General features: G+C 40.1%; 1 long non-coding RNA gene across 4 annotated transcripts; it reads left to right on the forward strand.

The window, feature by feature from the left end:
• Positions 1-9154: 9154 nt before the first annotated feature.
• On the forward strand, positions 9155-26202 carry LOC108351752 (uncharacterized). Of its 4 annotated transcripts, none has more exons than XR_005488337.2 (5): positions 9155-10436; positions 15613-15956; positions 17304-17403; positions 21555-21735; positions 23300-26202. It is a non-coding gene; the product is annotated as an uncharacterized LOC108351752 (long non-coding RNA). The 4 variants fall into 4 exon arrangements; XR_005488333.2 differs by having other exon boundaries at positions 9158-10436; positions 21555-21744; XR_005488336.2 differs by lacking the exon at positions 17304-17403 and having other exon boundaries at positions 9159-10436; positions 21567-21744.
• Positions 26203-26554: the final 352 nt, after the last annotated feature.

The raw sequence follows: 26554 nt of genomic DNA on the forward strand, positions 1-26554 counted from the left end.
CTAGAACCCAGGACCACAGCTTAGGGGCTCTACCCACTGTGGGCTGGGCTCTCCCCGTTAATCACTGATTAAGAGAATGCTCCACATGCCCATCCTGTATTTGGAGGCGTTTTCTCACTCTAGGTCCCCTCCTCCCAAATGACCGCAGCTTGTGTTAGGTTGACATAAAACTAGCCAACACAGACAGGTAGTGGATTTTCATTATAGTTCCACTTGCTTTTCCCTGGTGAGACATTTCAAGAGTCTATTCTGAATATATGGAAAACAATGTGGGTAGTTGTAAAAGTCTTGAAGCATCAGGTAAAACTGAAAAGACTTACACAACCACATTTTAGACTGTCCTAGGACGGGTGTGGTGGTGCATGCCTTTAACCCCACTACTCAGGAGATAGAGGCAATAGGTTGGAAGCCAGCCTGTCTACCAAGTGAGTTCCAGAATAGCCAGAGCCACTACCCAGAGAAGCCAGTCTTGAAAGACAAACAAACAAACAAACAACCACTGCCCTAAAGCCACTGTCATGAGGACATAAAGGTCAGATGGTCTAAAGTGTAGTCACCGGATTTTTGTCAGTCATGTTAACCAATCAGTGCAGTAGATAAAGTGTTCTTCACAATGAAGAGTTCTGGTGATATTGAGTTTTTAAATTAAATTTATGTTAATAGAAATATCTAGATTGTAACAATAAGCAATAAAACTCCTTTTAAACAGCTAATGATATCTTCATGATTATGAAATAGTAAGAAAATAAGGAAACAACAATGTAGATGGAGCAGTTTTGCTAATTTGCTCTCTTTTTCCCAGTGGATGCATGCACCTCCTCTACACCCACCCAGATGTTTTGGATTCCTGAAAGAAACACACACACACACACACACACACACACACACACACAGAGAGAGAGAGAGAGAGAGAGAGAGAGAGAGAGAGAGAGAGAGAGAGAGAGAGAGAGAGAGAGGGATTTTTAATATGCCTTAAACAGTGCAGTGGCCAGGCACTTCCAAATCTCCCTGCAGCTAGCACACTCTCGCCATCTGATATTCCTGAATTATTACTTATTAAACTCTAGAATCCATCGTTGCTATCCCAGACCCAATTGGCAAAGTGGCCCCTGGGGCCTCCTTCCCTGACTCTTCCATGGCTTCATGCTTTCTTTCCTGCTCCCACAAGTCTCATCTCGCTGCTTCCCCCACCATGGTGATTCTGCCTTTTTCTCTCCTGTGTTTCTTGCCTGGGAATCCTAAAAGTCCCACCTCCATCTCTCTGCCCAGTCATTGGCCTCTGGCAAATTTATTTCTCAATCAGAGCTCAAATGTGCAAGTCCCCATGTAATTTTGGGAGCCAAATTAACACAAATAGCATTAGAACCAAACCACAACATGTAGAAGTAAATTGTAAAAAGTAGAATGGGGGTTTTTCTACCCATTCTAGCTCCTAAATATTGATACAGAGTCACATTTAGTAAGGTTTAAGCACTGTAACGGGGCAGATGTTTATTTATGCTAACCCTCCTACCCAGCTGTGTGGCTCCCTGCCTGCCATCTGAGTCTGGGCCTGGCTGCTTCTGCTCCACCACTGTCCTTAGGGCAATTCCCCTGGTGACTTGCTCGTGGCAAATTCTCTTGGCGAATCCTTTCTGCTTCTGGTTTCCACCAGACACCCCTCTCACCGGGACGGGAAATCCTGCCTCCTCTCTCCTCTGTGCAGCTATTGGTTCATCAGCTCTTTGTTAACCAATCAGAGGTGGGGGAAAACAATTTTTATACAACACTGAGACAGATGCTTGACATCCAGACCGCAACCCTATCTCTGGGGCACAGAAGTCAGCATCTGTATGCACAGTGCACAAAACCATCCCCAAACGTCTCCCCCTTCAATAAAGGACCTTTCTCTTATAACAATAAACTATATACAATAGAAACAATTATGACAACTATCAGAAAAGAATTACATTCATAATGCCCTATCATTTGTATTTGGTAATGTTGGATAAAATATTTTATTATGTTTCCTATCTTGATGAGTTCAGAGTTCTGTACCTAAATCATTTTCTTAAATCCTAAACAACTTAAGCTTAATTGTGAGGCTATAACTCTCTAGTCTTCAACCCCATCAAAGACCTGAGTATGCAGGAAGTCCAAAACTACAGAAATGACAGACAGCTGGCTGCATAGAGAGTTAACCCAAGGTTCCTCTGCAACATTGGGGCATCATCTTCTGCCTTCTGGCCCATTATATTTGACAGACTTTCTGTGAAGCAGGAGTTATGAAGGACTGCTTACCTTGTCTTGGCAAAGCTTGGCAATTGACTTCCCTGTGTCCTGCTTGTCCAGTTTGGACAGCTTTCTGTCTGCAGTTGAAGCAACTGCCCAGTGGCTAGATTGCAAACTCCAAATGGAGGTCTCCAATGCACTTCAGCTTCTTTGAAGTAGAATGGAGGTGCTGCCAGGAGTTGACAACCAGCCACCAATACAGGATAGAGAACATCATAGATATGAAAATTAGAAGTTATCAAACTTAATGTCTGATTGCCAGTAATATAAGCAGATTTTAGATTAAGTAGCAATCCACAGTTGGGAGGATGCATATGCATTATAAACATCCTTGTCTGATAAAGAATACATAGAAAACATAGATCTCAATTTTTTCTTTTTTTTTAAGATTTATTTATTTATTTTATATAGTACACAGAGCTGTCTTCAGACACAACAGAAGAGGGCATGTGATCCCATTACAGATGGTTGTGAGCTACCATGTAGTTGCTGGGAATTGAATTCAAGACCTCAAGACCCTTGAGCCATCTCTCCAGCCCTACATTTCCTTTTTTTTTTTAAATCTAAACAACCTAATAATAAAAATGAAGTGGGTGACATTTGTTGTCCACTCAATGATATCTAGAGTCATCCAAAAGACAAACTTCTGGACATGAAAGTGAATTTCTAGACTCCACTAATTGAGACTTGAGATGGGAAGACCCATACTACATGTAAGTGGCACATCCCATTGGACAGAGTCTTGATGGCATATGAATGAGAAAGTGAACTAAGCACGGCCATTCCTCTCTCTCTCTCTGCTTCATCACTATGAGTGCAATTTGACCAGGGGCCATTTTGCCTTTACCACCATTATGAACACTGAAGTTACATGTTTTTAACACTTTCAACACTAGAAATTCCCCTTTCCCCAACATATTTTTATTGGTCCTTTCATATCAGGCACCCTAACCATACTCACTTCCCAGTCCTTCCATGTCCACTCCTTAACCCTTGTGATCCTCCCAAAATGAAAATAAAAAAAATAGGATAAAAAAGTTCAATTTGTGTTGTCTGGATACTCACTGGAGCATGGTCAAACTCCTGGTGGTCTGCCTCATAAATAGAACTGAGTCTTTTCCCTCCCACACCCCCAACCAGAAGCCATAAATTATGAAGCGCTACACTTCAGCCTCCTTATCACTCTTGTTAAGGGTTCTCTTCTGTGGCTTCCTGTCTAGACTGTTAATTTTTTAGGAGGTGGGTTGGGTTGGGATGGGAGTGGGGGTTGTCACAGAAGCCTCCCCTGTCCCCCTTTCTCAACTGTCTATCTGCAGTCATTATTATCATTGCAAAAGTAGCTTCCTTGCCCTTTACAGTCAGTGGGAACATGGATCATGGCTAACACATGGTTTCTGATGACAGCACAGAGTATGAACATGGCCCCTAGCTATAGGAGGACCACAGAATCAGATCAGGCTGGAGGTAACCCAGACCACGATATCAACATGGCCTCAGGTGGGTATATAGGCCACTCATATCAACCCAGCCAGCCTAGGGTTATAAACATGGCCTCAGTCAGCAGCAAAAGCCAAGTATATTCATATGGCCCTTGAGGGTAACATGGGTCATGGACGTAAATCCAGCCCCCAGCTACATCAGGACCATGGACCCATTTGTGGCCCTTAGCGCCAACAGGGAGCATGGGAATCAACATGGCCACAACTATTTTATTTAGCTCAGTGCTTGGCTCATAATTTTCACTGACCAGCTTCATAAAAGGTCTTCAGTGTAAGCTACAACCCTCACTTACACCTATGACAGTTGCATATCCGTGGTGCACTTACCGGTTTGTTTGTTTGTTTGTTTGTTTTTTCCATATTTCCTGCCTCTTCATCATAATGGCATTGGAAGCTTTGTGTGTCAGACAGTGTATTTTTCCCCCAAACAGCTTTACATGGATACATTCACTGCAAAGATTCGGGATCCCTGGGTTACTGGAACCTCGCTGAGATTCATCTTAGATATCCTACTGTTGCCCAGAGTCAAGGCGATCCTGTGGATAGATGGGAGCAGCTTTCGTGCAATCTCCCCTTCTGGTTCTTGCCTTGATATCAGCTATACTGAGGCCCGCTGGGCTCCATCTTTGTGCTTGCAGCCTACACCACTGCTCTGCTCCTCTTGTCGTCCAACGCAGAAAGCTGGGTGGGCGGCATCTGCCAGCAGACCCAGGACCATTCACACTTAGCAGTGACCTCTGTTTCTGCAGGGTGAACTCCTCAGCCTGCTCCAGCAGCGTGTGGACACAGTAGACATTAGGGTGGTGTGACTCAAGTGCTGGATCTCGGCCCAGACGGTAGCTGAGTTGGTCAGCCTGTGCCATAGCTTCTGCTGCCTGCGTTTGCCAACAGTAGAAATGTTAATAGGTGTGTGTGTGTGTGTGTGTGTGTGTGTGTGTGTGTGTGTGTGTGTGTGTCGACTTCCAGTTTTTTCCATGTAGGATAAACAAAACCAGGGCCATGTCTTTCTTTCTAATGTCTTCTTTAATTTCTTTTTCTTACTTAAAGCTTCAGCAAACTGTTAGATAAAAATACTAAGAGCCAACAGACTAGCTTTTCTGATGATATCAGAGGAAAAATATTTAACCTTTTACCATTAAGTCTTACGCTTTTGGTAAGCTTTGTAGATACTCTACTTTCTCTCCTTTTCCTAGTGTGCTAAGAAGGTTTACTTCTTTCTTTTTTCTTTTTCTTCCTTTCCTTTTTTCTTCTTCTTTTTCTTCTTTTTTTTTGTATTTTTGTATTTGTTTTGTTTTACCACGAATGGCTGCAAATATTGTTCTTGTTTTTGATTGTTTGGTTTTGTTTTTTGTACTTTGTGAGAGGATAGTGTGTGACTGACTTTCCATCTGTTAGTATGGTAAGTAACATTGATAGAGTTTAGAAAGTTAAACTAACCTTGCATTCTTGAGAAAAGCTTCACTTGAAATATACCCTTTGGTCTGAACTGCTATAAGTTTTTGTTATGAATATTTCAATCTATGCTCATAAAAATAATGTTCCGTATTTCTTTTCCTGTACAGTTTGGATTGGTTGTTATGTCTCAGTGAAATTAGGATCTCAGAATGACTTGGGAACTGTGTGCTTCTTTGTAATCGTTTGACTAAACGATGCTTGTTTTTATCTTATTTGAATGTTTGGGCAGAATTCACCAACAGAGCCATCTAGAGTCTACATTTTCTCGACGCAAAAGTTTAATTAAGAATTCAATCTATTTAGCAGATACATGAAATTTAAACAATTAATTTATTGGCCTAAAAGAGTTTTATAATTATTTGTAGATAACTTCTTTTGACACAGTTTCATGCCCTGCAGACTTTAGCACATTGGCTCCCCTGGCTCCCCCACTAGCCTTTACTCAAGGAGACAACCAGTGTCCATTTGGATTGCTCTGCTCAGCGACACAGTCTGGAAATGGTTTCTGGACCACAAGTTAACACAATGTTGCTGTTCATCTCACTTGTATTTGGTCTTGTAAGTCATGGTCATTCATTGCCTGCTGTTTTTCTGCTTTCTTCCTTTCTCTTTTAAGATAGCAATTGTCAACTATGAGCTACTAAGTCCAACCTGATATCTAGTTTCTTGAAAAGCAGTGCTTTACACATTTTATTTATTTCAGAGCAGAGAGACTTCAGTTTCTGCTACTTCACCTTGGCTGGAAGCCCAGGTCCATTCTTCAACTTGGAATACATTTATCTTACCCAAATCTAAACAGCTTATCTCTCTTACACTGTAGTTAAATTTTTCTTAGTAATACTTCAAATTTTGACACATTAAAAAAAGTATCTTTTCTCCAGGAAGGGTAGAAGCACACTTTCTACTATTTTATTTAGTTCAGTGCTTGGCTCATAATTTTCACTGACCAGCTTCATAAAAGGTCTTCAGTGTAAGCTATTGGGATCAACTTGACAGAAAGACTTTGTGTGATGAATGCATTCCCTAATTGTTAAAAAAATAATCCAAGCAAAAGACTTAACTGCTACACCCAATTCTTCTTCACTACTACACCACTCTTGGCAGGAAACCTGGAAACCAGCCAAACGTTCTCTTTTGTGTCTATTTTTCCCACCACAGTGAGTTGGAATGTCATAAAGACATTTTTCTAACTAGTCAAAAGAGGAAAAGTAGAAATCCGTCATATGGACTTGTATAAAGCATGCATTTATCTATTAAAATTGTAAATTGAAGAACTAAAATTTGAACATTAGACAGCTTTGAGGCTATCAGTGAGTCTAACTGCTGTCTAATATTTAGGCTTGATCATCTCCTTTGTGGGTGATATGTACCCCAGGCATTTACTGCAGACTGGCAAAGCTCTTCTCTTCTGACCTATCTTCCAGTAAGCATTATTCCTCCTGGCAGGTAAGACATTACATTACGAGAGTTGGATAGGCTTCAATGGCAGGAAAAGGCTGGGCTCCCAGCAGGTTCATTGCACACAGAATGCTGCAAGACAGTCTCTTAAAAAATAAAAATAAAAAGTGTTCTTGCATTTATGTGGGTATGGGCATATATGTGTATACTTATGTATATGTGAGCACATGTGTGTGTTTGTACTTATGGGTATGGGCATGTGTGTATTCTCACCTGTGTGTGCACACATGTGTGTGAATTCTGGTGTGTGTGTGTGTGTGTGTGTGTGTGTGTGTGTGTGTGTGTGTGTGTGTATTTATACTCATGCCCAAGTGCAGAGTAGAAAGGGAAAAATCCTCATCTCATCAGCCGGGAGGCAAAGGAGAAGAGAGATCAAAAGTACCTTTCTCCAATTTATCAACACACTCTCAAAGACCTAAGGAATGTGTACCAAACCCACCTTGTAAATATCTACCAATTCCAAATACCATCGCCTTTGGAATCAAGCCATTAACATAGGAGTCTTTGGAGGACTTTCAAGACCCCAAGCTATAGAAACATTCAAAGAGGGTTTTGTGTTCTTAAAGTGCTAGCATCCTCCACAGAATTGCTTTTCAGGGTGGAGAAACAGAGCAACCAGACAATTGTTACAGGGCTGAAGAGTGGCATCCAAGGTATTTTTGGATTATTTCTTGCCATGACCCCAACAGTAGCTGACAGCATATCACCAGAATAATCAGATGTTTTAGTAGCTTTAAAGAATTGCTATCTTGTATTTGGTTTTATTTTTCTTAAATTAAAAAAATAAAAACATACTTGACATATATAACATATTTCTAAAAAACTAACATTGAAAAAAAAAAAGACAAAATTGCCCATTCGCACATGTTCAACTTTTAAGGGAAAGAAACTAGGTGTTGGCTTCTCAGCTGCCTCTGCCAAATCTTGAAGGGAAGTTGATAAGGTTAATTGTGCTTTATAGTAAGACATGAGTGACTGCTCTCCTCACAGCAGATGATTTCTTATTTTTTCCCTTTCTAGACAAACAGCACCAGATTTCTGAATGTAGGACAGTCACTTTGATCATTTAAAAATAATCCACTCTGTCTTGATTTTTGTAAATGGGGTGTTATTATTTATGCCATTTTAAGAAGCCAAGCCTTTAAAACAGCTTATGCTGGTGACTTTTCTGAATAATTCTTACTAAGCACTACCTTTTTCAGCTTTAAAAAGTGACTTAAGTTCAAGGCACAGAGTGGGATGGTTTTGCTATGTGTACAGGAAGTGATTCTTTCCTTTTTTTCTTTCTTTCTTTCTTTTTCTTTAAGGTTAAGGCTAAGGGTTAGGGTTTGGGTTAGGGTTAGGGTTAGAGTTAGACTTAGGGTTAGGTTTAGGGTTAGGGTTAAGGTTTTGGTTAGGATTAAGGGTTAGGCTTAGGGTTAGGTTTAGGGTATGGTTAGGGGTAGGGTTAGGGTAAGGGTTAGGGTTAGAGTTAGGTTAAGGTTACCGATTAGACTTACGGTTAGAGTTAGGGTTAGGGTTAGAGTTAAGGTTAGGGTTTTGGTTAGGATTAAGGGTTAGGCTTAGGGTTAGGTTTAGGGTATGGTTAGGGTTAGGGTTAGGGTTAGGGTTAGGGTTAGGGTTAGAGTTAGGTTAAGGTTACGGATTAGACTTACGGTTAGAGTTAGGGTTAGGGTTTTGGTTAGGATTAAGGGTTAGGTTTAGGGTTAGGTTTAGGGTATGGTTAGGGGTAGGGTTAGGGTTAGGGTTAGGTTACGATTAGGGTTAGGGTAGGAGTAGGGTTAGGGTTAGGAAGTGATTCTTATAGAGGGCTAGCTAATCATCTGTCACCTCGTGGTTACTGTATGAGTTACTTTCCTCGTTGTGGCATAAGATCTGACAAAAGCCAGGTATGGTGGATTATGCCCATAACCCCACCATTCCGGACGCGGAAGCCAGATTGCCATTAGTTTGAAACCAAAGTAGTCTGTATCTTACTTACCAGGCAAACCTGTTATACACAGCAAGACCAGGGGTGAGGGGAGCAAAAAAAAATAGATGAAACAAGAAAGGAGAAAGAGGAGAGCAGGAGAGGGGAGGAGAGCACCTTCCTCCCTGGTGCACTCTTTGGAGAATCTATGATACTTGCCTGTTCCGTGTCATGGAGGCTTGTGGACTGACTTTCCCAAGTTCTTGCTGGTCTCCTCTCTTTCTGAGATGTCTTTGCCTCTTTACTCACCTCCCGTGTTTACTTTACCACTTGTGGTATTATTAAATGTTATTGTTGTTGTTATTATTATTATTAAATGGTATTATTAAATGGTATTATTATTAAATGTTACGCCTCTACTAGAACCATGCTTTCTAGAAAGCTCTTCCGTTTGAACTTTTCTTGTGGCCACTGTACCGTGGTGGCCATTTCTGCACCAACATGGTCCCTTGAGCATAGGAATGAAACCTGAATCCCCATTGCTTTTCTCAAGACTCGGGTCAGGTCAGCAGGTCAGGGATATGCATTTTGGGCAGACAAATCCTGGTTCTGATCCTGGTTCTATCACTTGATGATATAGACAATTTCTTTTCTTACTACTAGCTTGCTGCTAAGTAAAATTGTCTTCTGACTCCATAAATGGTGTTCTAAACTACTAGGATAAATTGACAAGACAGTCATTATCCCTCTACCCAAGGACAGCACAGCAGGAGAGACTCCTTAATATCTGCAACCTGAAACCAGACATGGCTGCTCATGGCTATACCTCTCCAGAAGGTGGGAGGCTGAGTCAGGAGAGTTGTTTCAAGTTTGAAGCTAGCCTGGCATATGAGTTCGAGCTCTAGAGTCTCACAGTGAAGCCTCATCTCAATAAAACAAAATAAATAAATGAATTAAAAATATGTGACTACACCCAGGAATCCATGGAGCTGGACTGCCTAGAAGGGGTATTATTCTAGAATTCTCCTTTTTAGCACCATGTTGATGACTTCTTCTAACCCAAAACCATGTAAAGTACAAATAGTGATATTTTATTTGGGAGGTTGAAAACCAAAATGTTAGAAGTGACAAAATGTAAGTGGGGTTGCCAAGAATGGGGAACGGTGGCAGAGCCAGGTGATGCTTTCTCAAGCTTGCACTGCTTCGTGACCAGCCCTGATGAGGTCACAGGGTGTCACAGGTGGCTTTGGAGAAATCCCCGTAGGCTATATTGGGAGAAAGAATGACTTGCACAATTTGTGGAAAGAAATCAAGAAGGCAGAATTTCTCTATCTCCCATTCTCCCACTGGTCAAGTTTTACACTGTATTAGCTCCTTTCCAAGTTCAAGTTGCTATTGCCACATGGAATACCAGATAGTAGGTTCTGTGGCATTCCATTCAAGTCTTGTGGGAAGAAACCAAAGCTCGAGGCATGTGGCTAGTATGTACCATGGAGCATCTGATGTGGAACGTATGACAGGATCAGTGTAATCCAACGACACTTTTCTCATTTTCCAATAGACGAGTAACATGCAGTGTTCAAATACCTTTCTTTCCCAAGGTCATATGGCTACTGAGAGGTGGTTTCAAGGCATTAGCATAGTCTGTCTCTGGAAACTGTACAAGACCAAGGTCGAAAACTTGCCACACAAGCCTGACAACTGATCCCAGAACCCACAAAAAGCCAAATGAGACTCTCTAACCTCAGCACTCTCGATGGGAGGTGGAAGGGAGAGAGAGAGGAGTCACAGTTGGGACGGCAAGCCCGGGTACTGAGGGACAAGAAGGACCTTCCCTCCACAAGGTAGGAGAGAACTAACTCCTGAAAGGTGTCCTCTGATGCTCATGCATGCACTGTGCTGTGCACAGCACTCCCTCTTCTGAAACATTTTAAAACATTATCTTTTATGAAGCATGACAGACAGGTTCACTAAAGTTTTTCCAGCTGCAGAGCGACATGAATTAAGAACTTTTAAACAGAGCCCTTTATCTCTGAGCTCTGTCGTCTCATCTGACAAAGTGGCGAACGGGGGTGATTGCAGAGAGGTGCTGGCAGCAGAGAGTATCTCAGGGTTTGGAGGAATTCTCACGGGATCTAGAGCTTCACTTGGCTTTCAACACTGCACACCAACCATCCTGTCTCCAACTGAGCTCTCCTTACTAAGGATAGGTGTGAAGTAGATGTCACAGATGTGGTTCAGAAAGGCCAAAGGGCAAAGAGGAGAGTGCCCCAAAAGCCATGAACAAGAGCATCATTCCTGTCTCTCCCAAGGTGGCCTGAGGTTCAAGGAATCTGGCCTATTCACGTGGTGAGAGTCGGACTGTCACTCCCTCTCTCCACATCGTTTGAATGCCTCAGCAGACAAAGCATCGGCCCAGATGCCCACATGTATGCGCAGTGCTTCTGAACGACAGCGCTGCATCTAAGACTGCCTTGACTTCTCATAATGAGCGGCGAAATATCCTACCGGCTCATCTCCGCCATGAGACAGCTGCACCTTGGGACTGTGGAGGTCTAGACTTGCCTCGGTCTGGGTGCGAGGTTGCCCTCAGTGTGCTGTCTCAAGTGGGCATCCCAACACCATTATGTTTCCCTGTGAATTTTTTACTGAACTCTATTTTCACATGTTTATTTCTTGTGATGTCGTTTCTTAATTTTTAATTTTAGTTTTAATTTTTGGGATTTGAAGAATCGTAGAAGCTAAGGCACCGTTTTAAGGAATCTCTCCACAGGCTGAAGAGATGGCTCAGGAGTGAAGAGCACTTGTGTGTGCAGAGGACCTGGGCTCAGTTTCCAGCGCCCACATGGTAGCTCACAACCATCTTTGACTCTAGCTCCAGGGGATCCAACACCCTCCTCTGACCTCAGTGGGTACCAGGCATGCATGTGACATAAAGACAGACACATGTTCAAAATACCTATACATGGAAAATTAAAATATTTAAAAACGTATCTTATCATCTACTCACAATCTTAGTTTTGCATGCATATTTCAGATTCAAATCATTCTTAGTTCTACTTTGACAGTTTCTCATTTGAAATCTTAAATGCAAGAATTAAAGTGTGTATGTGTGTGTTGTGTGTGTGTGTGCGCGCACGCACACATGCACCATTCTTCGATGTACCAATCATTACCAAAGTACAGTTACACTGAAGCACTTTACTGTATTATTACTATTCATGGGTGCATGTGGCATGCTACTTGTGTGGTCCAATAAATAAAAACAGATTCTGAATTTGTACTACTAACCCTGCTCCCTGATTTTTACTGATAAAAGACAATCATGTGGGGTTGGGGATTTAGCTTAGTGGTAGAGCGCTTGCCTAGCAAGCGCAAGGCCCTTGGTTCGGTCCCCAGCTCTGAAAAAAAAAAAAAGAAAAAGAAAAAAAAAAGACAATCATGTATTCTTTAAACTTAGTAATCCTTTGTTATAACCACTGGGTGAGGTAGTTTTACCTTGAAAAGAAACTCTGTGTAATATCAGCATAAGACATCAGGACAGGAAAAGAAGAAAAAATTATTAGCAGCAATTACAGTCTGGAAAGCAGTATATGATTATAAGAAATGCTACCGGTATATTTTATTTCTTTATGTATGTTCTATTAATGACAGAGATAATATGGTTGGTCATACTGGCACGTGGCTTTCCTTGAATAGTGGTAGGCACTTGGTGGCACAGGCGGCAATAACAAGTTGTAGCTCTTAGCGTGATATAAGCACTATTTTAAGATCCGTCTCTGAAACCTAAGCAGATCAAAGGAATTGAAACTGATCCGCTGGTATCAAACTACGATTTCCATGCTGCTTCCCGCTACAGCACTGATAAACAAAAGTATTCAATTACTTTTTAAAAATGAAGTATATTTACATAATAAAACTTTGCTTTACAAAAGGTCACTTTAACACTGACATATCATGAAACAATTATTCATAAAAAGAAAATATAAAAGGTGAAAAAACAAAAATTATGTATTTTTTTAACCTAGAACACAAAGTTTAGTCAGATAATGGGATTCAATTTAATGGTAAATTTTAAAACTAAAAAAAATAATGCAACGGGGGCTAGAAATTAAATCAATGAAATATTTTCTATCAGCTCAATTGATACTGGAATAAATCAAGGGTATGTAAAGACTTTGTTCATTAAATCTGATATGGATTCATTCTTTAATCTTACAATTTCAGTTGTCATGAGCCTCAAAGCACATAGTTCTCAGCCTTTACAAGACCAAGTCATTTAAATGTTTGCACATTTTGGCTCATTTCAATCCCAATTGACCCGAATTTCTATGAGAAATTAAAAAGAGGCACTAAAGTGATGAGGAAACTTCTTCAACATCACCAGTTGCTTTTAGTATACTTCCTGGTGGAAACCTCTCACAAAAACATCGAAGACTTCTTTTATTAAAAAATACTTAAAATTAAATATAAAAGCAAAACTTATATAGTCCTCAATTAACAATGTGCATGAATGAATGAATGAATGATGGACTGGAAGCTTTCACAAAGAAAAGAATATTAGTCACTAAACAATTCATCTGAGCCTGCTATACTTAATCTAACATTGTTAAAAGAAATGCTTACTTGAGAAATAGAAGTCTAGTCATAGTTAATGAGCTGGCAGAAGTACACATCAAATACATGGATCCCTAAATTGCATGTTGCGAAGAAATTTTAATACATCCCAGCCACCTGATGGTAGGGTCAGGAGATGGGGAAGGAGGAATAAGGTAAATGAAGGTATTTTATAACTGCAAATAATTTTATCTCATCCATATAATCGCATGCTTTTTTCTCCCCTAGCAAATCATAACCTAATTGTAAGTATGTATGTGTGATATTTAAGAATTTTTTAGAATAGTGTTAGGCTGTTGTCGTTGTAACACCATGGTAACCTGCAGCATGTCTAATCCATGCTCAAACCCTGACCTCTTCAGTACCCTTAGACCTGACAGAATTTCTATGCATCTCAGAAATAGCAGTGTTTTTTTTTTCTTTTTCTTCTATGCACATCCTCTCTGACTAACACCACATTTCTTTTTTTTTAATTAAAAATTGCTTTTCTAAAAAGCCAGCTGGATGTTTTGATGGACAGATATTCAGTGCTTTAATGAAAGGCTTTCATTTCATAATCGAGATCCCAATTTAACTTCAGAATTAGACATTAGATAACTGCTGAACAGAATCTTTGTACACTCAGGTTTGCACATGGCTAAAGCAACAATGGATTCCTCCTTTTCTAAACGGCTGATGAGTTTATAAGTGAACATCGCTGCAAAACATAATCCAACATTAGACACACTGACCATGAAGAGAAGACGACTGGAACTGAGAAAATAGTGTCTTAACTTCTCTGCGTATCATTCTGAGTCCTCAAGTCACACTTCCGGATGCTACAGCAAGGGCAGCAGGTTGAAAGGGTCAAAGACCTGAAACAACACTGAATACCTCTAGCATAACTGATGGCATCTACAGCCCTCGGTACACTGGCTCCTCTCGGGTCTTGGTTGCTGATGTCTCGATTATGAGCACTAAATACCCACTAGGCAAAATCCTTGAAAATTCTAATAAAATATCACTTTTAAAAAGATTGATTTTTATTTTTAATCGGTGTGCATGTGCAAATGCATGCATGTGTACATCTGTGATGTGCATGTGTATATGCATATGAGTACAAGTACTCAGGACAGAGGCAATGGATTCTCCTGGGAGCTGGAATGACGGGTAATTGTGAACCAACCAATGAAGTGAATGATGAGAACTGTCTTGAGTCTTCTGCAAGAGTGGCACGTTCTCTCAGCTTCTGAGCCACTTCCACAGCCGTCATAATGCATTAAAAAAAAGATGTACTTTAATTATTTGTAATCATATGTGTCTTGGTGGGTTGTCATATGAATGCAGGTGCCAGGTCAGAGGCCTTCCCCTGGAACTTGAGTTATAAGTAATTGTGATGTGCCCACCTTGGGTGCTAGAAACCAAATACAGGTCCTACGCAAGAGTAGTATGCACCCTTAAACACTGAGTCATCTCTCCATAACTCATAATGCATGTTTTTGGTTGTTTTTTAGGTCAGCCATTCACTTCTGCTTTAGGATTTCCCACTGGACCTGTTCGGATCTGTTGTATACCTGACAGATATCTTACCTGTGTAAACTTCAAGTATTAGGTGGTAATAGACAGATACCAATTCTACCAAATTTAGGAAAAAGATGGATTAAATTGACTCTTGTAATTGAAGAAGGTGTTGGACAGCCAAATTATAAGTTAGGAAAAGATATAACTTAGTCACCAGAAACCTGGAAATACAGAGAAAGGCCAATATTCGTTATGTGGGCAAAATGAGAATTTCCCACAAGAGGAGTGTGAGAAAGACCATTTACAGATATCTCCTACACTGCAAATAAAGATAAAAATAAAAATAAAAGCATTATCTCTCAATCGTCCAGGAAAACACTGTTGCACTATAGGCAGGAAAATCTGGGGCACAAGCACCATGATTACATGTAATCAACAAAGGTATAAAACAGTGTTTCACTGAAATCTGAAAAATTTTCCTGCAAACACTATAAACATGACATTGCTATTCAAATATTTTAATTCAGTGGTTAGCTGCTTCCTTCTCACTACTTCAAAAACACAAACACCCTGCCATAGTGGCACACACCTTTAATCTCAGCACTCCAGGGGAAGAATCAGGAGGATTTGGGGTTCTAAAAGAGTTCTGGCTACATAGTAAGTTTGTACCCAGCCTGACCTAGATAGCAAGGTCTCGTCTCTAAACAGTAACTAACCAAACAAACAACAATAGTAACAAAAGAGCCACAAGTAAAAGGGGATACTAATATTTGATGTTCTATTTTTGAATTTTATATAGTTTGTAAACATTTTGAGAGCGGCTTATTATAGTCTGAGGAAGGATGAAAATGTCAGTAAGCTGTGTAACAGTTTCCTCTGAGATTGAAATGTTCTGTCTTACAGGTAAACTCTTTAAACGGAGGATAAACAACTCAAAATAGTTTCAGGAAGTCCCTGAAATAGAGCAGATTGACTAGGCCCCTCCCTTCCAGAGGAAGCAATAAGAGCCAAGAGTTCCCCTGAGAGGAGCAGAGCCAACCTGCTAAGAAGAATCTCAACCTAGTCAAGTTGCAAAAGAAGACTTTGAAGCAAAACCAATTGCCTGGAAGAAGCAAAAACCCACCAAGCTGCCTGAAAAAGGTTTGGGGCAACTGAGGTACCTGGAAAGGACATACTCCAACTGAGCTGCCTTTACGTTGTGACATGTGTTCCGGTTCCCAGCTTTGTGAGCTGCCACCCATGACAAGGTAGGCTTTGGTGATGCAGCTGTCTTTGAGTCAGTTCTGCTCCTGTAAATAACCCATCACCCATATTCCTGCAAGTAACCTCAGTGAAAGTCATTGGTTCACCAAATAGAACTTTGGTGTTATCTTTACTTTGGTCTGTTGTGGGTTCCCTATCTGGGGTCAGAAAATATGTGTGATGTGTCTCTGTAGAAAAAATTTTGTCACACAACACAGAGTGAATGTTCCCTGACTTTCATAATTTTGTTAACAACTATCTAAAAAAACTAGAGTAGCTGAGAAATGTTGCTATAGGAGAAAAAGAAAAAAAAAACCAAGTAAATAATAATAGTAAGAAACATACTTCAAAAGAATAAATTTCTGGTGTGGGAGCAGAAGAGGCAGAGAAAATTATTTTGGAACACATTTTAAAAATCAAATGTATTCATGTCATCAGAACAGGGAGAATACAGAAATCAGAGTTTATACGGTTCATTACACTTTGATCATAATGTTTATATCAATCCTATTTTTGCTATATGGTCATGTGACTGCCAGTGGCAAAACTGGAGTCTAAATGTATGTTCTCTGTCTGCAAATTGTACTCTTTCTCTTATTCCATACTGCCTTCCATTAGGGCTGTTTGTGTGGTTTTTATATGCTTAGAAAGAGATACTCTACCTCCCGCACCTAATAGATAAGTGACCACAGGCAAAACACTTCAATATCTTTAGGTTCATACTATTCATCCATGCAGAGGAAATCATGACATCCTATCTGTCATATTCCTGAGATGTGGAAAGGTTTAAAAGGCAATGTTCTGTAATAGCATTCATATAAACATAAGCTATTATTGCTAAAACTTAAGAAAGGTTGACAAAATTGCATAGTCAATAGATATTATCTTTGAGGACTAGTTGGAACCTCAGTGGGAAATAACTGCTCTCTTAATTAGACACACTCTGGACCACTGTTGAGTTATCATTACAGGTTTATAGCTCATCTTGCTAAGGATGTCGTGAAGTAGGTAAGTGCAGAGGAGGTTAAGAATATGGTTAATGTACTGAGTAACTAAGACCCACAAGGTGAGCTGGGCTGGGTTGGAATTCTTTAGTCCGGAGACAGTAACTGTCTCTTACTATTCAAAGCATTAACATAAGAAAGAGATCGGTGTGGTGGTTTGAGAACGTCCTGCAGAGGCTCATGTATTTAATACTTGGTGGTGCTATGTGGGGACATTTGAGAGGTAAGGCCTTGTTGCAGAAAGTATGTCGTCACAGGAGGAAGGCTTTGAAATTTTAAAAACTTGTACCACTTCTGGTTGCTCTCTCCCGCTCCCCTTCCTCTCCCCCCACTTTGCTTCGTTCTCAGCATCCTGATCCAGAGACCACACCTTCCACTTGCTGCCCTGTTATTGTGCCTTTATGGTCCTAACCCTGTGGTACAGTTAACCGGATCTACCCTTCCTTCTGTAAGTTACCTTGGTCAGGATGTTTTATCACAGCAACAGAAAAGTAACTTATATAACTAACTTTTGTTCCTGTTCTCTGAAAAATAACTTGAAAGTTATTGTGGAAATATAGTGCAGATATAAGAATCTACTGGTACAGTTGTCTGTTAAAGATTAAAATGGACAATTAAAAGATATGAAGTCTCTTTTTCCAAAGAAAAATGAACACGAATCCCTTTTCTTTGGTATGACAATATGCATGCAATCACAGAACTAGAAATGCTAAATTACTGGGATCTTTTTTCAAATCTGGCAAATTGCCTTGGCTAACATAAAAGATATAATTTTTTTCTAATTATTTTTATCTAAGAATGCAAACTATGTGAGTGTATTACTATTCTACAGTATTTTAAGTTGAAGTAATTAAATTGATGTATTCTTGTTAACTAGGCTTGTATGTAAGCAGATAACTTCCATAGTAATTGTATATACCCATACCTTTATGTGTACTTTTGGAAATAATGTGGGATCTGTTTTTAACCTATATATTTCAAGCTGCTTAAATATGAATTCCTGGTTTTTGACATTTCCATAAAGCATTGTGTCTATAAGGTCTTGCTTACTTCTCACAGCTCTGTACCCTACAATAATATGCACCCTATGTCTTTCTTTCTATATGTTCCTGTAGTGATGGACTAAGAGGTTGTTTCAGTGTGAGGACTGTATTAGTTTATGTGCTTCTTTTCTTTTCCCCCTTCTCTTCAGAATGTGATCAGGTAGTCATTCAGAACTTGGACAATTATTTTGCAGAGTCTTCTTCAAAACAGTAGCAAGCAAATGAGAAGAGGTTCTGCTTCCTACTCCACACTCAGTGTTACTGAGCCAGGTGATATCCCCTCAGCTGGTCGGAACAAAAGTGTTACTCAGTTCTAGTTTTCTTCTTTACTTGTTGAAGTCATATCCTTGTAATTTATTCTTCCCATCTGTCTAGGGTTTTCTGTTTTATTGACTCTAGGTTTGCCCTCTCTAGTCATAGCTATTATCCCTTGTCCACTCCTGATCTGTGACGTTCCTCTATTTCTCTATTACAAGTTACACTTAGGTCGACAACTGACCTTACATTGTTAAGTCACCCCATGTATTCAAATCTTAAGTTGTTTTGCTGGGTTCTAACATGTCTCCAAAAAGGGATACGTATAAATGATACATTGCCTTGTATGTGGTTGTCCCTATAGAAGAAAGAATGATTAGTAATTTAATGGAAATATTCTGTTAGCTCATAGCCTTTTATTTAGTGCTTATAAATCTCTTGAGACTAAAAGGTATGAGTAATTTGCGCTGAGCAGTCTACATAGCTCCCTGAAAAGATGCCTATTGATATGTTCTGTTCATTAAACTATTCTTCTTCTCTTTCAAAATGCTACTAACAAAACAATAATTTCTAAGAGATGATTCTTTTCCAAATAAGAGGTTGTCCAATCATAATACACTAAAGTAGTAGAATAAATCAGTTCTTTGTTCATATTTCAAGACTAATAATGACTTCCTAATATGTGTCATACTGTTGGGTTCTAGTGTGATATAGGGAGAACTACAACTCTGAGAACACCCTGGGACATCTCTGACATAATAACTGTATTCCTAATAATTCTAAAATGCCTTTTCTTTTTCCACTGTGTTGCTATCTGTACTGACAGGACAACAACAATTGTAGTAAATCTCGCTGCACTATTTTTATTCACTTTACATTCTCGTCTCTCTTCCACTCCCTCTTCCCCTCCCACAATCCCTCTCTCCATTCCCCTCCCTTCCTCTGAAAGAGTGGAACTCCCCTCCCCATAGGTATCCCTCTCCCCTCCTCACACATCAAGTCTCTGCATAGCTAAGCTCTAGGCTTCTCTCCCTAAGGCTAGACAAGGCAGCTGTGTTACAGGAATGGACTCCACAGACAAGCAACATCTTTAGGGATAGCCCCTGGCTCTAGTTATTTGGGACCCACATGAAGACCAAGCTGCACATCTGCTACATATATGCAGGGGCTGGGGTGGGAGTCTATGTTAAGCCCATGTATGATCTTTGGCTCAGTCTCTGAAAGCCCCCAGAGTCCCAGTTAGTTGACTCTGTTGGTTCCTGTGGAGTTCCTATCCCCTTTGGAGCGCTCAATCCTTCCCCCAACTCTTCCATAAGACTCCCCAAGCTCCATCCAATGTTTAGCTGTGGGTCTCTGCATCTGTCTGAGTCAGCTGCTGGGAGGAGCCTCCCAGAGGACAGCCATGCTAGACTTTTGTCTGTCTGCAAGCATAGCAGAGTATCAATAATGTCAAGGATTGGTGCTTTCCCATGGGATGGATTTCAAGTTGGACGGGTTATCAGTTGGTCATTGCCTCAGTCTCTGCTCTATCTCCCTGTCCCTGCATTTCTTACAGGCAGAATAAATTTGGATCAAAGGCTTTGTAGGTGAGTTGGTGTCTCTATTTCCCCACTGAGGTTCCTGCCTGGCTATAGGAGGTGGTTTCTTCAGGTTCCATATCCCCAACTGCTGTGAATCTCAGCTAGGATCACCCCCATTGATTCCTGACTGCACTTCTAATAAAGCATGAATCAAGGCAACCACCAAACTGTACTAATGGACTTTTTATCCTTCATTAGCATATACTTCCAACCCCCCAAAAGTGGAATTGCATAAGTAAAATATAATTAAAACATTAGTTTTACTTAGTAAAGAATATGTTCAGCAGGGTACAGTGGCATACACCTTTGATCCTAACACTTAGGAGGTACAGGCACGTAGATATCTATGAGTCTGAGGCCAGCCTGCTGGGCTCCTTAGCCAGTTTCAGACCATCAAAGGCTACACGGTTAAAGCTTGTCTCAACTCTCTCTCTCTCTCTCTCTCTCTCTCTCTGTGTGTGTGTGTGTGTGTGTGTGTGTGTGTGTGTGTGTGTGTGTTAAATTGTCTGTAGAATATTATCAGACCTGCTAGCACATGCCCGTAAACCCAGCACTTAGAAGGCTGAAGCAAGACATCCCATGAGCCTGAGCTGAATAGTGAGAATTTCTGAAAAAACAAACAACAAGCAAAAAACCCAAAACCCCCAAAATTGCAACTTGCTTTGGACTGAACAGTGACTCATTTTATTAAATTTTAATATAACTGTATTATTAATGTTTACAATTTTTATGATAAATTAGAAATTATGTTTGATATGACTGCCATCTTAAGAGAAACACCTCTGCCATTAAAAAAATTGTCATCACTAAAAGCCGGAGCGGTCATTTGTTTTCATGCAACATTATTACTACATGAATAAAACAAGTGGGTGACAATTTCAGTCATTGGACTATGGTACTTTGCAAATGCTTTCTAAAAAAAAAAATTAAAGTGAGTCAAGTATAAAGCTGTCAAGTAAAAAATAGAACTTTGAAGATTTATATTCATTACCAAGAGCTCAACAGCTTCCAATATTTAAGACTCTTCTGAATGTGTATGTTTTTTAAAATAAATATGTCAACATTTAAAAATTTTTATGAACTAGTGAATAAATATTTTTCAAATGGCAAATGTAGGAAGTTACAAAATCATGCTAGATAAAAGGCCTATTCAAATATGGCAATCAACTAATGAATTTATGCACACGGATTAATTGCTGTGGTTCAAATTTCATCTTGCATGTAGACTTTAAGGACTTGGTACTCTTGGGCATTAGTGTACTATTAAAGATTATATATGCAGTTATCTAAAACATTTATTAAATATTTAGTATGAAGACAAAATTCTTCAGATATTTTATTTGATTCTTTTTGAGATATGGCCTTCCTGTGTAGCCCAGACTGGCCTTAAATTCAGTCTTCCTACTCCAATCTCTCACTATGCCTAGCAGATTTCCTATATATGGTGCACAATACAAATGTTAGGTGACATTTCCTTGAATTATATTTATCACGGATAAAGGCAATGACATCAGCTTAGTGAACCAACAATTTCTTTGGGTTTTCTTTTCTTTTTTCTTTTTCTTTTCTTTTTCAAACAGACTAGACGCGCACTATGTAACTGGCTGCCTTGGAACGCGTTCTGTAGACCAGACTGACTCCAACTCACAGAGAACCATCTGCCTCTGCTGCCTGGGTTGCTGGGATTAAAGCCTATACTACTAATGCTTTGACTACTATAGTGTTGCTTTTAGGAGCCTTGCTGACACAGACTACAACATCACTGAAAATTCCCACCCCATCACTGAAAGCCTGCATCACTAGAGTCCCCTGCACAACACCAGGCAGTCAGCTACACCACTCAACAAAGATGTTCTCTCCTCCAGTGCTGCTCCCTGCCCACACAGCCTCAGGAAGATGCTTGTGAGTCTTGTAAGTTTCATGAGTTTCTTGAGTCTTACAAGTAGTTTTTTGAGTTTCAGGAATCTGGTGAGCCTTTCCTCTGGAAGCGAATGCTTCACTCTAGAGCAAACAGCTACACAAGAAGAGGCAAGCTATTACTACAGATTGCATGTGGAGACAGATAAGAGAATCCAGACAGCTGTCAAATCAGGCATTGGCAGGATTTGCAAAATGAACAGTAATGCCATTCTATATATTTTTTCTGTTTTCGAAAGCAGAACTATTCTTCAAAAAATGTTGTTTATGAGAATAGGAGATTACTCTTTTTTGTTATTTTCAATGAGCAAATACAGAAATATTTTCAAAAATCTGTCTCAATTTTCAACAGCAGTTAAGAGGAGACATAATACACACAGAAAGAACTTGGGTCCCAAGTGCATTTTAAGAGTGTGAACTTCTTGAATAAGCGAGTTTAAAAGCCACCACTCTGGGACACAGAGGGACAATTCTCTTTCTAATTGATACATACAGATATCCTGACACGTAAAAATAGTCATATGGTTTAGAAGCATTAAAAGAATTATGACGGTATGATGCAGCGTTGCTTTAACTAATTAATTAATTAATTTTTAGTTTTTTGAACAAGATCTGTATAGCTCTGGCTGTCCCAGAAGTTGCTTTGTAGGCCAGGCTGACCTTGACCTCAGAGATCCACTTGCTTGCCTCTGCCTCCCGAGTGCTAGAATTAAAAGCTCTAGATGTATATTAAATCCAGGTAACTGGAAAGTCTTTCTTGGGGTGGTTCCAATCTAATCAGATTGATACATGGAGTCAGAGCCAAATGGGGATCCAGTGGAAGGTTAGTGTAAGTAGAGGGGGAAAGTAGTTCATGGACCTGAGATAAGGGAAAATCAGAGAAAAGGCCACTGTGTCTGGGACAGAGCAGCCAGGGGAAAAGCAGTATCAGAGAAGGAGGGAGAAATAAGAAGAGCGTCTGTGTCTGTGGTTTGTGCTAAGTCACCTGTCCAGCGGGAATATGTGTTGAGATGTCCGGAACTTCCCCAGCTCTTGTGTGGATTACTGTGTCAGGAGGGTAGAGAGAGTTACATGGCAGAGATGTTGGCTTCAAGGAGCCAAACAACTAGGCTATAAAGATAATCAAACCTAGCTATATCTTGATGGAGGCCGGAGGAACTGGCAACAGAGGTTGGGAACTGACGAGAGGAGCCCAGGATGACTCTTAGGCTTTTGACTAGGGCAGCCAATGATGGCGTATGTCCACAGTCACGTCACCACACCTTCTGTTCCCATGTAACACTCCATCAAACCAGAGAGGAAAAATCCACTCTGCTCAAACCTAAATCTCTATTAACTGCCTCAACTGTGCCTGAGCAATGACATACAGATGTTTGCCCAAGCTGACTGATTGCTCTCTACGATCTAAGACTTCAGTGGCTTTAGCCTAGCCATGCAACGCTACTATAATTTCTAATAGGTTTATTTACCATCTTACTTTCCTTGATAACTTATTTTACCTTGTCTTTTCTTTCAACTCCATCACTTCGCTTCTCTTTACTTTTCTCAGCTAATAGTGAACTCTGGTTCCTACTTCGACCGAAGGTGAATTCCACATCTCTGATCACATCTACCAAGCTGCTGAAAACGGAGCCTTCAAACTTCTGAGTGCAAAGGATGACTTACCTGATGTATATACGGAAGACGCATTCTCTGCCCACGCTCTGGATGCCCCTTCCTTGTCTGGCCGTGAGCGTTATTCTACTAAACCACACCTGTCTTCCTAGTCAACTTCCTGTCTGTGACACTCCAGTGAGCACTCCCCCCTTTCACGAGTCTTCCGTCCTCCTTCTCCCTCAGACCACAAGCTCATTTCCAATGGCCACCTGAAACAACCATCTAGATGAGTTTTAGCAGTTATTTCCAACTTAGTCTCCAACCGAGTCCCTATGCTTCCCTGCCCTAAAGGAATCTGTCTCATCTGCAGTGTTTAAAATCTCAACACTATGATTTCATTTTGCTGAAGCCAAAACCTTGGCGTAACCTTGCCTCTCCTCCTGGACAATCTCCTTGTAAAATCCCAGTGGCTCTAACTTCAAAGCAGAACAGAGGATCACTTCTCTACAAATCCGTTGCTCTCCTTCTAGCTCAAGGCATCAGGAGTTCTTGCTTTGACCCTCCTAATTAGTGTCCCTGCTTCTGACTTTAACTTGTCATGGGATATCACAGCAGAGTGATTTATTTAAAGTACAATTTTAATAATGTCTATTTAAATTTTTCCAAGGGCTTTGCATTTGACTGGGTAAAAAAAAAATCCTCGCTGTGGACTCTAATAAATAACTTGCCCCTCGTCAACACTTCACCTTTCTTTTCTCAAATGCTTTCCTTTCCATCCGCTTCCCAACTTCATTTCAGCATCATTGGGCTGGCTCACTGTCCCCAGCACATCAAGAACACTCTTAATTTAGGCTCCTTTCCACGTATAGCTCCTCCATCTGGAACGCTCTTCTCTCAGATATTTATATGGCATTTCCTCCCTTCTTTCAGGGTTCTCCCTGAATATTATTGTACAGAGACACCCCCATGAGCATTCTTCCATGTCCAGGTAAAGACGGAGAACGGAGCAAATGCACTTCTCTCTGCACTCTCCTCAAACTCACTGAGTTGCAGTTAATAATACTATCTTATCCCCCAAACTCACAAAACCAAAGATAATAAGAGACATTGAGGTCTTGAAAGATACTTGAAAAGTCATAATAGAAATACACACACACACACACACACACACACACACACACACACACACACACACACACCACTCTGGGGTTATTCTAGCATTTCTCAATATCACTTAGCCTAGGAAAGTAGAAATAAATATATTTAATTCCTATTCCCTTCCCCCTAGAATATTGTCTGTATGTATATTTTCAGTCTTTTCAGGTTTCCTTGGTGCTGTGTTTCTAGGCCTTGAAATCATGATATAATTTAATCCAATACCAATTTTGAGCTGAGCAACTAGGGACTGGGTGAATCCCAGTTTGGTGGTCTGCAATGGGTAAAATGGTCTGCATTGGGAGAGATCCATGAGATCCTAGTGATAATATTAATTAAAAAGTTGATATTTGGAGATGAAGAATAGATCAGGGTCAAAAGTGAAGTGATTAAAAAATAATAAAATAAAAAATTGCAATGATTAACATTTTAATTAAACAAGTTGATTTCGAGGGATCATGAACACAACATGAGAGAAAAGTGGAGTTCTGAACCCTAAAAGGTAACATAATTTAGTGGTCAGGCAGAATAGATTTCAACCCTTTATAACTGTATTCTATCGCCTGTATGAAGAGAAAGGACTAATGCAGACTAACAGCGTGTAGCCATTAATTCATAAATAGTGCATGCATATCATTGCACAGCTACATCAAGCATATTTTAAGATGCTTCACTGTAGATATTAGAAACAATGAGCTGAAGGATTCCAGTTAGAGGAAGTACTGAACACATGCACTTCAGCTCCCTCTTGGAGGCTTATTAGAGGGATAGTAAATAGATTTTTTACTATTAAAGAGGTATAAACCATCAAGGACTTTTAGAGCCAAGAGAACAAAACCAAAAGAATACCACCAGTGTGGAAGATGTCTGAAAGAAGAAAGATGAATGGAAACTGAGTCACTAGACCCAGAAAAGCTGAAGTGCTTGTGGGGAAAGCAGAAGGAAACTGATTAGCAACACAGTACCTATCTTCCCCAAGGTCTCCAGCAAGGCTCAGGAATTGGGCACCTCTGCCGGGGAAGTGTATGCTGCACAGTAATACTTAGCCCACTGCTCATTTAGAAGCAGTTACACCCCACCCCTTACAAACCAGCACCACTCTGTACCACCCAATGTCTAGCTCCCTATTCCACAAAGCAATAGATGAGAGTTTATTCCTGAGGGAGTTAAGCAGGGAGCCTGGATAAAGGGTGCCAGGCATACTTAAGGATAGAAATTCTAAACAGAACATGAGTTTACTAAGTTGAAATCAACGTCAGACTGCTTAAAACAGCAATATCAACAAGGGGCGCCTGTGCTACGAAGGGATATGGAGGCAAACAGCCAAAGAACAATGTTTTGATATGTGGTGATGAAATTCACCCACATAAAGGCAACTTTAAAATCACGAAGGCTATAAAACAGGGTGTTTTCTTTTTTATTTCTTATAGGCATTTCAAATATTTGTTTCTATTTCTTTTAAAATACATGGCTTGTTTGAACATTATCTTGGTACATGACTGTAGACATTTTAAAGTAATTGCATTTTTGCATCCTGGGTTGGAAGTAGGCATAAATATTGATTTTCTTCTTCACTGTGTAACAGATGACATGGAGTGTGTTTTGAGCACTGTGGTATCACCAAAACTTATTTTTGCATTTCTCGTGATGTGTCTACAGAAACAGTCTTTGGAGACATAATAAAATCCTAAATTTGTAGAGTTACACTTTTAAATGTATGTATCTTGATCACATAATATAGTCTACATCCCAGTCACAGAAAGCTGTCTTTGCAGTTGGAAATTCTTAGTTTTTTCACTCTCTTTTTAGAAATTTTATTTATTTTAATTTTTGTTTTATTATTGGTGTCTCAATATCTCCACTGGAAGTCTTGCCTGGTGATGATTCGTTCAGGATCCATATCCATATCCATATCCATATCCATATCCATATCCATATCCATATCCATATGCTAGGAGTTAGCTGGGTCACCCTTGTAGATTCCTGGGTATTTCCACTGCACTAAGTTTCTGGCTTACCCCCGAGATGCCCACTAGTTCCAGTTGTCTCTCTC

This window comes from Rattus norvegicus, chromosome 8 (assembly GCF_036323735.1).
Source record: "Rattus norvegicus strain BN/NHsdMcwi chromosome 8, GRCr8, whole genome shotgun sequence".
Classification (NCBI taxonomy): domain Eukaryota; kingdom Metazoa; phylum Chordata; class Mammalia; order Rodentia; family Muridae; genus Rattus; species Rattus norvegicus.